Source organism: Pristiophorus japonicus, chromosome 9 (assembly GCF_044704955.1).
Source record: "Pristiophorus japonicus isolate sPriJap1 chromosome 9, sPriJap1.hap1, whole genome shotgun sequence".
Taxonomy (NCBI): Eukaryota; Metazoa; Chordata; class Chondrichthyes; family Pristiophoridae; genus Pristiophorus; species Pristiophorus japonicus.
Genome location: NC_091985.1, coordinates 221,930,771 through 221,944,373, shown reverse-complemented (window position 1 = coordinate 221,944,373; position 13,603 = coordinate 221,930,771). Strand labels below are relative to the sequence as shown.

Genomic DNA, 13,603 nt, shown 5'->3' with positions numbered 1-13,603 from the left:
TTGGTCAGAGTTTCTGCCATCTCCATGTACCCCATCACCAATTCCCTGGTTTCGTCCTCTGAGTAATACCGTACCTACTGTGTGTACAAGGAGCCGGTTGCACTGTTCCTTATGTCTCAGGTGGAGGAAACTTCACATCTGTTCCGGTTCCTTCAATTCCTTGCCTGTAGGAAGAAAAGGTATCTCTGATCATTCAAGAACAGGAGAAGTAGAAAAGACTAAAGTGATGAATGTAATCGTTCAATTAATATTCATTATGAACATTCACAAAGGGAAGCCAGCGATACAAACAGTGTCAGTGTCTGACTCCACTGCAGTACTGCAGCACTCGGCTTCTGCACACCAAGTGTGTTGGGCAGATTTACAGCAATTTACTGACATCCAGACACAACCCAACCCCTGCCCTGCTTCAGGAATGGGATGACCCGATGGAGCACGGACTTTTACACAGCTCAGATTGCTACTCCCCTCTCCCAGGGCACTAACCGTTCAACCAAAAACAAAGCCGCTGTTTAAAACATGTCCTTCACATTTCTCACCCGGTGCCTGCAATAGATGCTCCTTGTATAAATCCTCAGTGTCCGGCTCTGCTTCCACTGCCCAATGACAACAAACATGGTGAGACTGGAACTGAAGCAGGAACGTTCACTACTGGTTTGGAGGGAGAAAGCAACAATGATTGTAAACAACAGATCCTTCCCATTCTGTCTCCCTTACCCGGGACACACGCTGTCCACACACAGCCCGAGAATAGCCTCTCCCTTCCCCCACGCACTGAGACCAGTTCTTGCTCGACTCTGCCTGTTACACAGACCCCGACTCCCCCCAGACTCAGTGCCGATCTCTGAGCCCATCTGCGGACACACTCCCAAAGCGATGTGCTGCTGTAAGGAGGCTGCTGCTCACTGCCTTACCCCGGGGCCCGGCTGTTTAAACCATCTTCTTCCGCTCACTGAGTGAATGGCGCTCACAGGCAGGGCTGGGGGAGGGGAGGGCGCATGTGCTCTTCTGCTCACTGGAAATTGACACAGGGGGCGGGACTTATCCCTGCATGCGCAGCTCGCTGCAATAATTCAGCCTTTAAAAATCAAAGTGAACTTTTCCCGATTTACTTTTATCAGAATCTGAGCAAAGGAACTGGGCCTGGGGGGCAAGGACAGAGAATGTTTCAAGCTGAGGACCTTGCCCCTTTGAGATGCTCAATTTGGGATCATTCCATGCAGAGTGTTTTTCTCTTCGTGAGCCCGTCTTCACAAAGCAATCCTGCAGAAACATTGGAGGGACGGGGGAGTAGGAGTGTTTGCTGGGACTATGCAGGAGTTAATATCTGACAGAAACTGTCCCAGATTAATTTAATCAGAGTGAAACACTCGGTCACTGAGAGTAATACTGAACGGCCCTGAGCTGCAAGATTACAGAGAGTACAACAGGCAAGCAAGGGTTGAACGTGGGACCTTGTTTCTCTCACTCTCTGACACTGTCCCGCAGTGTGAGATTAATAATGTGTCTGTCTGTGGTACAATATCAGTGAGAGAGGGGACTGCATCTTCTGTCTTTCCAATGGGATCTTTCAGGATAAAACCGGACCTCACTGGTCAGTCTGGAACTGATACTGTGCATGTTTCTGTGTCTCACCGCCCTGCCTTGCACTCCCCTGTCTCTCTCTCAGCACTCTGCTGTTCCCCGCCCCGCCCCGCCCCTCTCTCCCTCTGTTGCTATCCCACTTCTCTTGTACTGTTTGCGAAGGCGGGATACTGTTATTTAGCGTGTTGTGGAAACACTGTTGGAAGTACAACCCTGATACTATTTCTATTCTCTCCCTGGTGCTATACATGACAGTGTGGCACTGTTACTGAGCGTAAGATGGAGGCATCAATACAATATGTAAGACTGATATTTGCCTGTCTCTCTCTATTTTCCGCTGGTGCGGTACATGAATGTGTGATAGTAGTATTGAGCATAATATGGAGACACAGTTCGCGTGTTTAGGGTGTCTATCTCTGCCGCTCTCTGATAGCAATCTCTGGGTGATGAGTATGGGATGGATAGGTCATCAGTTACTGTTAAATGTCCCTCAGTTTCGGAGGACAGAGAGACAAAGAGAGGCTGGAGAGTACATAATTTGTATTTTCAGATAAATTAAACATATTTCTGCATGTGAACAATATAACTTTAAGCAGATATGGGTTAAGCCAGCCACTGCTGTGATTGGCTTCTGCCCCTGAATCTGGGGAACAGACACTGAGGAGCGCTGGCCCCAGAGTGTTTAACACTTACTGAGCTGGGAAACTACAACTAACCCCGAGAATCGGCAGCACAGGCCGAGCAGAGAGGAAACCCTGTGCTGGGAGCTGTAAATCTGGGACAGTTTGTGTTGTGAATGTGCAGATGTGAACATTGTGTGAGTGATAGTGTGTGTCTACTGTTATATGGTCCACGTCTCTGAGCCACACAGGAGGGCGGGTAGCACTACTGCCCTGTTGACCATGAGCTTGGTGGCAGATTTGAGGGCTTGATCTTTGAACACTCTTTTTCTCAGGCGGCCAAAGGCTGCGCTGGCGCACTGGAGGTGGCATTGAATCTCGTCGTTGATGTCTGCCCTTGCTGATAATAGGCTCCCAAGTATGGAAAGTGGTCCAAGTTGTCCAGGGGCTCGCCATGGATCTCAATGGAAATCGCTGGAGAAATACCACCAACGATGTCTCCGCAAGATCCTGCAAATCCCCTGGGAGGACAGATGCACCAACATTAGCATCCTCAATCAGGCCAACATCCCCAGCATCGAAGCACTGACCACACTCGACCAGCTCCGTTGGGCGGGCCACATTGTTTGCATGCCTGACACAAGACTCCCAAAGCAAGCGCTCTACTCGGAATTCCTACACGGCAAGCGAGCCCAAGGTGGGCAGAGGAAACATTTCAAGGACACCTTCAAAGCCTCCTTGATAAAGTGCAACATCCCCACTGATACCTCGGAGTCCCTGACCAAAGTTAGCCCAAAGTGGAGGAAGTGCATCCAGGAGGGCGCTGAGCATCTCAAGTCTCATCGCCGAGAGCATGCAGAAACCAAGCGCAGGCAACAGAAGGAGCGTGCGGCAAACCAATCCCACCCACCCTTTCCTTCAACGACTGTCTGTCCCACCTGTGAGAGACTGTAATTCCCGTATTGGACTGTTCAGTCACCTAAGAACTCACTTTCAGAGTGGAAGCAAGTATTCCTCAATTTCGAGGGATCATCATCGGCAGTCCCTCGGAATTGAGGAAGACTTGCTTCCACTCTTAAAAGGAGTCCTTAGATGGCTGAACAGTGCAATACGAGAGCCACAGTCCCTGGCATGAGATGTCCGGCCCGGGCCTCACTGTAACTGGGGATGTGTTCGGCTCCAGTCTCAGTTCCTGGTCATTGTCATTTCACAGATTCAGGGGGAGAATCTGTGAGACAGTGATACTGGCGGAGATACCCCGCCTCACAACTCAAACCCAAAACACCACATTCTCCAAATCAGCTGGAATAAGGCATTTGTAAATTGCTGAACCCGTCTGTGAGGGGAAGTGTGGGGAGATGGAACACGGTCTGAGATTGACAGCGAACGGACGATATAGGCGGAAATATTCGTAATTGTCAATTGTAACGGGATCATATTTAAAAGCTTCTGGTTCCTGGAAGCCTTGAAGATGAATTCAGAGTCTGTAAGGGTTTGTGCGGAGCGCTGTGTTTCGGTTCTATTGTCGGAAAATGGTTTGAAATTGGTAGCTGCAGAAAGCTGGAGGCGGAGCTGGAAGATCAGGGGCCACTCTCTGCTCTGTCTGTAAACCTTAACTCTGTCTCCTCTCTTCCCGCTCTGTGTTTAATCTCTCACTCTGTCCCCTCTCTCACTCTGCGCTCTCAGTCAGGTCGGCTCCGGCTCTATAAAAGGAGCTGGAAGCAGTTCGCTTCTCATTCAGCGGCAGTTTGAGTGAAGAATCATCATGTCTGGTCCAGGTAAAGGAGGCAAAGGACTGGGTTAAGGTGGAGCTAAGCGGCACCGTAAAGTGCTCCGTGATAACATCCAGGGCATCACCAAACCAGCCATCCTCCGCCTGGCTCGCCGTGGCGGTGTCGAGCGGATCTTGGGACTGATCTACGAGGAGACCCGCGGGGTGCTGAAGGTTTTCCTGGAGAATGTGATCAGGGATGCGGTCACCTACACTGAGCACGCCAAACGCAAGACGGTCACTGCCATGGATGTGGTGTACGCTCTGAAACGGCAGGGCCGCACTCTCTATGGATTCGGCGGATGAAAAACTCGACTCTTTCCCCAAGCACAACATAAAGGCTCTTCTAAGAGTCACCCACCGCCTCACAGAGAGAGCAGTGATCTGTGGATGGGAGTGTGGACAGTTTGGTTGGGAAATTATTTCAGCTATTTAATTAATGGAAAGAAAAATTTGGATTTATATAGTGTCTTTCACGACCACCGATCTTCTCAAAGCCAATGAAATACTTTTGGGGTGTAGTCGCTGTAGGAATATGGGAATTATTAAATATTTTATAACTTTTAATATGAGATATATGAAACTCTGGGTGAGTGTCAAAATTACTGGGCGGGGATACAGTCTCCTTTACAACTCACAATCCCACCTAGTTTTGTGTCATCAGCAAACTTGGAAATATTACATTTGGTTCCCTCATCCAAATCATTTATATATATTGTGAATAGCTGGGGCCCAAGCACTGATCCCTGTCATACGCCACTAATCACTGCCCGCCACCCCAAAAAAGACCCGTTTATTCCTACTCTCTGTTTCTTGTCAGTTAACCAATTTCCAATCCATGCCAATACATTACCCCCAATCTTATGTGCTTTAATTTTGCACACTAACCTCTTATGTGGAACTTTATCAAAGGCCTTCTGAAAATCCAAATACACTACATCCACTGATTCTCCCTTATCTATTCTATCAGTTACATTTTCAAAAAACTCCAGTAGGTTTGTCAAACATGATTTTCCTTTCATAATCCATGGTGACTTTGTTTAATCCCGCTGATATTATCCAAGTGTGCCGTTATCACATCCTTTATAATAGACTCTAGCATTTTCCCTACTACTGATGTTCGGCTAACCGGTCTGTAGTTCCCCGTTTTCTCTCTCCCTCCTTTTTTAAATAGTGGGGTTACATTTGCCACCCTCCAATCTGCTGGAACTGTTCCATAATCTATACGATTTTGGAAGATGACAACCAATGCATCTACTATTTCCATGGCTACCTCTTTTAATACTCTGGGATGCAGATCATCAGGCCCTGGGGATTTATCTGCTTCAGTCCCATTAGTTTCTCCAGCACTATTTTCTTACTAATAATCATTTCCTTTAATTCCTCTGCATCTACTGGTTCCCCTTTATTCACTCTGCTCATTACATCCTCAAAGAACACCAACAAATTTGTCAAACATGATTTCCCTTTCATAAAACCATGCTGACTCGGCTTGACTGTATCATGATTTTCTAAATGTCCTGCTGCTACTTCCTCCATAATGGACTCCAGCATTTTCCCAATGACTGATGTTAGGCTACCAGTTTCCTGCTTTCTGTCTCCCTCCTTTCTTAAATAGGGGAATTACATTTGCTGTTTTCCAATTCGCTGGGACCTCTCCAGGATCCAGGGATTTTTGGCAGATTACAACAAATGCAGCCACCATCTCTGTAGCCACTTCTTTTAATACCATAGGATGCAGGCCATTAGGTCCAGGGGACTTGTCCACCTTGTCCCCTCCCCATAGCCCCTTGATTATCCATTACTGGGATGCTTTTAGTGTCTTCTGCAGTGAAGACCGATACAAAATATTTGTTCACATTTTTTGCTATTTCCCTGTTTCCCATTATTAATTCCCTAGTCTCATTCTCTATGGGACCAACTTAGCTACTCTCTTCCTTTTTATATACCTGTAGAATCTCTTACTGTCTCTTTTTATATTTCTTGCTAGTTTACTCTCAATCTATCTCCTTTCCCTTTTTTCTTTCTTTGTTGTCTTTTGCTCTTTTCTAAAAAGTTCCCAATCTTCTGGCCTTCCACTAATCTTTGCAACATTGTATGCCTTTGTTTTCAATTTGATACCACCCTTTACTTCTTAGTTAGCCATGGCTGGTTCATCCTTCTTCAGAGTCTTTCTTTCTCACTGGAATACATCTTTGCTGAGAGTAATAAAATATCTCCTTAAATGTTTGCCACTGCTTATCTACCGTCTTACCCTTCCTTTGTAATTGCCTTTATTTAAGTTCAGGGCACTAGTCTGAGACCCAAGTTTCTCAGCCTCAAATCAAATTTGAAATTATACCATGTTATGATCACTCTTCCCAAGAGGATCCTTTACGATGAGATCATTAATTAATCCAGTCACATTACACATTACCAGATCTAAAATAGTCTGCTTCCTGCTTAGTTCCACATTGTATTGTTCAAAGAAAACATCCTGAATACATTCTATCAACTCTTCCTCAAGGCTATCTTTGCCAATTTAATTTGTCCAATCAAAATGAAGATTAAAATCGCCCATGATTATTGCAGTATTTCTTACAAGCCTCCATTTTTTGTTGATTTATACGCTGTCCTACAGTGTAGTCACTGTTAGGGGGCCTATAGACTACTCCCACCAGTGATTTCTTATCTCCACCCAAACTGATTCTACATCTTGATCTTCTGAGAAGGCAAGGCTGGTGTTTACAACCATCTTCAGTCAGAAGTGTCGAGAGGATGATCCATATCGGCCTCCTCCTAAGGTCTCCACCATCACAGAAGCCAGTCTTCAGCCAATTCAAATCACAAACGGCTGAATGCATTGGATACAGCAAAGGCTATGGGCTCCGACAACATACCAGCTGTTGTGCTGAAGACTTGTGCTCCAGAACTAGCCGCGCCTGTAGCCAAGCTGTTCTAGTACAGCTACAACACTGGCATCTATGCGACAATGTGGAAAACTGCCCAGGTATGTCCTGTCCACAAAAAGCAACAAATCCAATCCGGCCAATTACCGCCCCATCAGTCTACTCTCAATCATCAGCAAAGTGATGGAAGGTGTCGCCAACAGTGCTATCAAGTGGCACTTGCTCACCGATACCCAGTTTGGCTTCCGCCAGGACCACTCGGCTCCAGATCTCATCACAGCCTTGGTCCAAACATGGACAAAAGAGCTGAATTCCGGGTGTGAGGTGAGAGGGACTGCCCTCACCATCAAGACAGCATTTGACCGAGTATGGCATCAAGGAGCTCTAGTAAAACTGAAGTCACTGGGAATCAGGGGGAAAACTCTCCACTGGGTGGAATCATACCTACCACAAAGGAAGATGGTTGTCTTGATTGGAGGTCAATCATCACAGCCCCAGGACATCGCTGCAGGAGTTCCTCAGGGCAGTGTCCTAGGCCCAAACATCTTCAGTTGCTTCATCAATGACATTCCTTCCATCATAAGGTCAGAAGTGAGGCTGTTCGCTGGTGACTACACAGTGTTCAGTTCCATTCGCAACGACCCAGATAATGGAGCAGTCCATGCCCACATACAGCAAGACCTGGAAAACATTCAGGCTTGGGTTTGTGGATATCTGAACGGAATATATGGAATTAAGGATAGTAAAGTAAACGGGATATATGAAAATGTATAAGCCATGGAAGAATAGCTGGGAGAATGTCAGATTGCAAATAGTGCAACATCAGCATAGCTAACAATCTGTCTCAAGGTTTCAAGTCACTAATCCTGCCAATAATATATAATTGTAACATGAAATACATCTGCAGAATTGCAAGGTCTCAGTAAATAGTCACACCATTAGATTGAAACATTTAGAGGCAATACTTGAGCTTTCAAGAAGAACATCTCATATAGATTGACTAATGAGTGGCTGAGTTAGACTGTCAATCCATTTGTATTTTGTTATCTGATTTCAAAACTGTATAACTGTTAACGCTTTACGATGTAACTTCACCTATCCGTAGGGAGTGTGTACGCTCTATCCAGAGAGTATATCTTCTGTCTGATAGGTCTTACTGGCCGGTAATAAAGACTGCTTTGTTCAAAGCACAAGAGGTATTCGACTCAGTAATTTTACTGAACCAGATTGAAGTAAAAGAATCCAGAAATTAACATTTGGTGTCAGAAGTGGGATCTCAACGGACAACTGCCGAAAACTTGCGAATTAAGAGCCAGACTAGCCTTGGACGAGACGAGGGGAAAATGGCCACTGGAGTGAGTATGATTTCAATACTGCTCCAGTTTCCCCCGGTTTCAAAAGTCTGAGGAAAGTTTAGCCACTCGCTGGTTCTCAGGTAGTGTCTGAACGAGATCCAGGACAATCTGGTGAATACCTTTCAAACTTAGAATAGGGATAGAGATAGGGAAATTGTGCGATGACGCAAACCAAGCGGCGACTTGGAAAGATAGTTAGAGCTAGATAGGGATAGATGATCAATCATGGATCCAAAAAAAAAATTAATAGGAAAGAAAAGAGACTCTTGTGAATGTCTGTTTAAATGAGAAATGCTTCTGTGACTTTTACTGTAAAAAAAAAGCCGGGGAGTTGTGGTTTGTTTTATCTCAAACAGAATGAAAGTTTGTTTTAACCCTTCGTAGTGTTGTCCTGTATGTGGGAAGTTTAAGAGTGTGAACCTTATTGAATTACGTATATTCGGATGCCCAAAGGATAGATTTGTTAAAAAAAGAAAAAATTACATGGTCCCGGAGGTTAAAAAAAAAGAAAAACTTGTTGAAAGCAAACATTCAGAGAAGGCACAGCAAAACAACTGAGATGGATTCAAAAGGATTTAAAAAAAAAATTATATTAAATAACACGACCTTGAGGCTGGAACAATTGAGATAACGAAAAGCAGTCCACAGCCTACGTGCCAGACTTCTCTCTAGTTATAAAAAAAAAAGTAACGTACTAAATAGGTGCTGAAAGAAAAAAAAAATGTTCTGAGATTTTAAATTATGAAAAATATAAAATCACTCCTGTCCAATTGGCAGAAAAACTCCATTAAATTAGGGCTTTCATTGACTGATTGGATTTAAACTTCGCAGTAACGCGAAAGGATAGGGAAATTTGGAGACTAAAAGAAATTAATTGAGGCTCATAAGAAATCAAAATTAGAAAATTAGGCTCACAGGGAATAAAATGGGGATTTAAATAGAGGATAGGTGTTCAACTCAGGTACGACGAAGGGACCTTGAATATCACTTGGCCCGTCTAGGCTCTGATTGAATTAAAAAAAAAACCCCGCAGCAACTCGGAAGGTAGGGCCGACGCGAACGCGCGGCCGAGAGAAGGGCCGAAGCGAACGCGCAGTGACGCAAACGCGCAGTGAAGCGAACGCGCAGTGACGTCAACGCGCAGTGACGTAGACGCGCGGTGACGTAAACGCGCAGTGACGCCAACGCGTAGTGACGCAGAGGCGCAGCAACGCGAATCGCGAAAGTCAGTGCTAATGGCAGTAAGTCTGTAAGTCTTAAAGTGTTTAGAGTTTTAAGTAAGGTTTTAAGTATCATGCGGCGATGCGGATGCGGTAATGCGGGTAAGTGTTAGAAGTCTTTGTCTATTTTGTAGATCATGCGGCGATGCGGATCATGCGGTAATGCGGGTAAGTGTTAGAAGTCCTTGTTTACCTTTTAAAGTTAAAGTATCTTAACTCGCGCGGCGACGCGAGCCACGGGTCGACGCGGATTGCGCGGCGACGTGAACTGCGAGGCAACGCGGATTGCGCGGCGACGTGAACTGCGAGGCGACGTGGTAGTTTAGTATTGAGATCGTGCGGCGACGCGGACCGTGCGGCGATGCGGGTAAGTGTTAGCATTAGTAAAGTTTGGTTATTTGGAGTTAGTTAAAGTCCGTGTTAGTTCTGTAAAGTCTGTGTCTATTTGTAAGTTTGTTTAAATTGCACGACGACACGAACGCGTAGCGACACAGTAATACGAGGGGCAGTGTGAAAATGGGTAATCAGTTAGATAAAACCACGGATGCGGATAATCCGCTACAAAAGCTATGTGAGGAATTCCCTGAAAGAGCTGAAGACTTTAGAAAATTATCAGGAGCCCTGAACAAATTATTAGGGGATGACTAGTGGCCTCTAAGTGACACTAGAAGCGTAGAGGTAAAAAAAAAGCACAGGGATTAATTTGGAGAAGGGGACGAGGAAAAGGGGATAAAAATTTTTTTTTATTGCAACCTGGCGACATTATTGTCAGAAATTAAAAGATGCATCACTTCTATCGAGTTGGCAAACAAATGCTATTAAATTAGGACTTGCATTGACAGAGGGAACACATGTTAAGACTGTAGACGTCTTTAAAAAAAAAAAAGAATGAATGTGCGCACAAGAAACTTGCTAAGAGATCCTCTGGGACCTCTGAGAAAGGTATTGATCAACTACAAGTTAAAATGGCTGGCTTTGTGTTAACCAAGGCTGATGATGAAATTGATGAGTGGCCACTGACTCAGCGCCCAACGGCGCCTCCCGCACCTCCTGGCCTCTTGCTCCAGTCCTCTTCCCAACACCCTCCACCTAACACTCCGGTAAAAAGAGTTAGGAACAACCACATATCACCAAAGCAACAAACCCAAACTGACTCCTCATCCTCTGATAGCGATTCGGATCCCCAGTTTACAAGCAATACAGCCGAAAGGACCAGATCTCACACTCGAAAGGGCAGAACTATATCTCAACATCACAAACAGTCCCGTAAATCTTCTAGTCAACCTACCAGTCCAAGTTGTGAAAGACATAGCAAACATCCCCCCTTTGGCTGCAGTGGTGGCACCCTAAACTCCAGGCGCTCACCCAGAACATCAGTAGTCGTTGCCTGGTTGGCCAGCAACATAATCCAGGGAAGGGAGTCCCCTGTGATTGGGGTAAAACGCCCCTACCCGAAGGTCCCTTTGAGACATTTCAGTTGGACTACATTGAGTTGCAAAAAGTTCAGTGTTACAGATATGTGTTAGTAATAGTAGATGTGTTTAGCAGATGGATTGAAGCCTACCCTAACCTGGACAATAAGACTCAGACTGTTGTTAAGGTGTTAATGAGGGAAATTGTTCCTAGATATGAGATCTCAGCTAGACTGATGACCACCTATGTTCTTTCTCTGACTCAGGCTCTGCGACTAGTTCACAACCAGGTTCAAGATGCTCACCTCGACCTCCCAGTTTTACCCGAATTGTCCCTCGTGGCACCAGGGAAGTATGGATTCGGAAGGGATTAGAGCCACAATAGGAGGGGCCTTTTTAGGTGTCACTCACTACCCCCACTGCAGCCAAGGTTGAGGGGAAAAGTGCCTGGGTTCACCTGCACCACTGCAAGCTCATCACCATTTAAACAAATCTTGCTGGTTAGTCTAATTCCTGTTTCTGTTCCAGATCTCCTCCTCCCTATAGCTGAACAAGGCAGTTGAAGGAGGATCAGTTTGAACTCTTACCTGTCAGACAGCCAAATACACTGACGGAGACCTGAAGGGAAACGTGAAAACAGAACTCTTTTTATCAGCTAAATAATTGGACTATTTATAAGATGAGACTGTGTCTGTATGCTACTGTCTGCATAATAGTGTTGATATATGACAGTTTTGGTGCACGGGAAGGAAGACAAAGTCGAGAGCTCCATGTAAACACCTTTTTGTATATGTCTTACGTTTATGCGGAAAAAGGGCACTTCACTAGATGTTGGGTGTGTTCACATATCCCTATACATTCTAAAGGGGGAATTCCTTTGCGCACCGTTCCCCTGACCCTAACTGAGACTGTTAGATGGATTCAAAGAAACGATATTGGAACAGGTAGCTAACCGCACTGCTGAGGCTCTGGAGGGCATCACAGCTGAGATGGTAGCGATAAGGACCGTAGCATTACAAAACCGAATGGCCCTCGATTACCTGTTAGCTGAGAAAGGGGGAACGTGTGCCCTGATAGGATCTGAATGTTGCACTTACATTCCTGATAGTTCAGAAAACATAACCCACCTTGCCGATCACATAAGGAGGGAGGTGAAAAAGTTATCCACACCAGCAAAAGAACTTAGCAGGTTTGATTGGTTTCTGGGTGGATCTTGGAGATCCTATCTAATACATGGGGCAATTGTTCTCATCATAATAATTACCTGCTGTTTGATTGTTGGTTGCCTTAACCTCTGCTGTAAAGCAATGACAAGGTTAGCAGACCCTCTTGTGGTCAAGGGTTCCCGGGTTATGATCCAACAAACTAGAGAACTACTCAACAATGCAATACTCATAGAATGATCCTAAATGTTATCATAGAATGATAAAAGGGGGGATGTGGATATCTGAACGGAATATATGGAATTAAGGATAGTAAAGTAAACGGGATATATGAAAATGTATAAGCCATGGAAGAATAGCTGGGAGAATGTCAGATTGCAAATAGTGCAACATCAGCATAGCTAACAATCTGTCTCAAGGTTTCAAGTCACTAATCCTGCCAATAATATATAATTGTAACATGAAATACATCTGCAGAATTGCAAGGTCTCAGTAAATAGTCACACCATTAGATTGAAACATTTAGAGGCAATACTTGAGCTTTCAAGAAGAACATCTCATATAGATTGACTAATGAGTGGCTGAGTTAGACTGTCAATCCATTTGTATTTTGTTATCTGATTTCAAAACTGTATAACTGTTAACGCTTTACGATGTAACTTCACCTATCCGTAGGGAGTGTGTACGCTCTATCCAGAGAGTATATCTTCTGTCTGATAGGTCTTACTGGCCGGTAATAAAGACTGCTTTGTTCAAAGCACAAGAGGTATTCGACTCAGTAATTTTACTGAACCAGATTGAAGTAAAAGAATCCAGAAATTAACAGGTTGATAACCGGCACGTAACATTTGCGACACAAAAGTGCCAGGCAATGACTATCTCCAACAAGCGAGACACCACTGCCCCATAATATTCAATGGCATTACCATAGCCGAATTCCCTACCATCAACATCCTCAGGGTTACCATTGACCAGAAACGTAACTGGACCAGCCACATAGATACTATGGTAACAAGAGCAGGTCAGAGGCTGGGTATTCTATGGAGAATGTCTGACTTCCTGACTCCCCAAAGTCTTTTCACTATCCACAAGGCACAAGTCTGGAGTGTGATGGAATTCTCTCCACTTGCCTGGATGAGTGCAGCTCCAACAACACTCAAGAAGCTCGACACCATCCAGGACAAAGCAGCCCGTTTGATTGGCACCCCATCCACCACCTTAAACATTCACTCCCTCCATCATCAACGTACCGTGGCTGCAGTGTTTACCATGTACAAGATACACTGCAGCAACACGCCAAGGCTTTTTCGGCAGCATCTCCCAAACCCACAACCTCTACCACCTACAAGGGCAGCAGGCGCATGGGAACACCACCACCTCCACGTTCCCCTCCAAGTCACACACCATCCTGATCTGGAAGCATATCGCCGTTCCTTCATTGCCGCTGAGTCAAAATCCTGGAACTCCCTCCCTAACAGTACTGTGGGAGTACCATCACCAGATAGACTGCAGCAGTTCAAGTAGGTGGCTCCCCACCATCTTCTCAAGGGCAATTATGGATGGGCAATAAATGCTGGCCTTACCAGCGAC

General features: G+C 45.2%; 1 protein-coding gene and 1 long non-coding RNA gene across 11 annotated transcripts in view; one reads left to right on the top strand and one right to left on the bottom strand.

Annotated features, from left to right (window-relative positions):
• LOC139273818 (uncharacterized) overlaps positions 1-12,824 on the top strand; it is a 40,101-nt gene extending 27,277 nt beyond the window's left edge. The window contains exon 3 of the long non-coding RNA XR_011595389.1: positions 11,379-12,824. This is a non-coding gene — a long non-coding RNA (uncharacterized lncRNA). The remainder of the gene's footprint in view (positions 1-11,378) is intronic.
• The window catches only part of LOC139273795 (zinc finger protein 229-like), a 78,221-nt gene that overhangs the window by 51,877 nt on the left and 12,741 nt on the right, over positions 1-13,603 (bottom strand). For 4 of the 10 annotated variants that reach the window (XR_011595357.1, XR_011595352.1, XR_011595355.1 and 1 more), the window contains 2 exons: positions 7,312-7,544; positions 75-164 (listed from right to left, as the gene is read on the bottom strand). The exons of 1 other annotated variant lie outside the window; for it this stretch is intronic. The gene's annotated coding sequence lies outside the window, so the exon portion shown is untranslated. Of the gene's footprint in view, positions 1-74; positions 165-539; positions 652-7,311; positions 7,545-13,603 lie in introns of all 10 variants that reach the window. 5 more of the 10 variants (XR_011595360.1, XR_011595359.1, XR_011595353.1 and 2 more) reach the window with 4 other exon arrangements.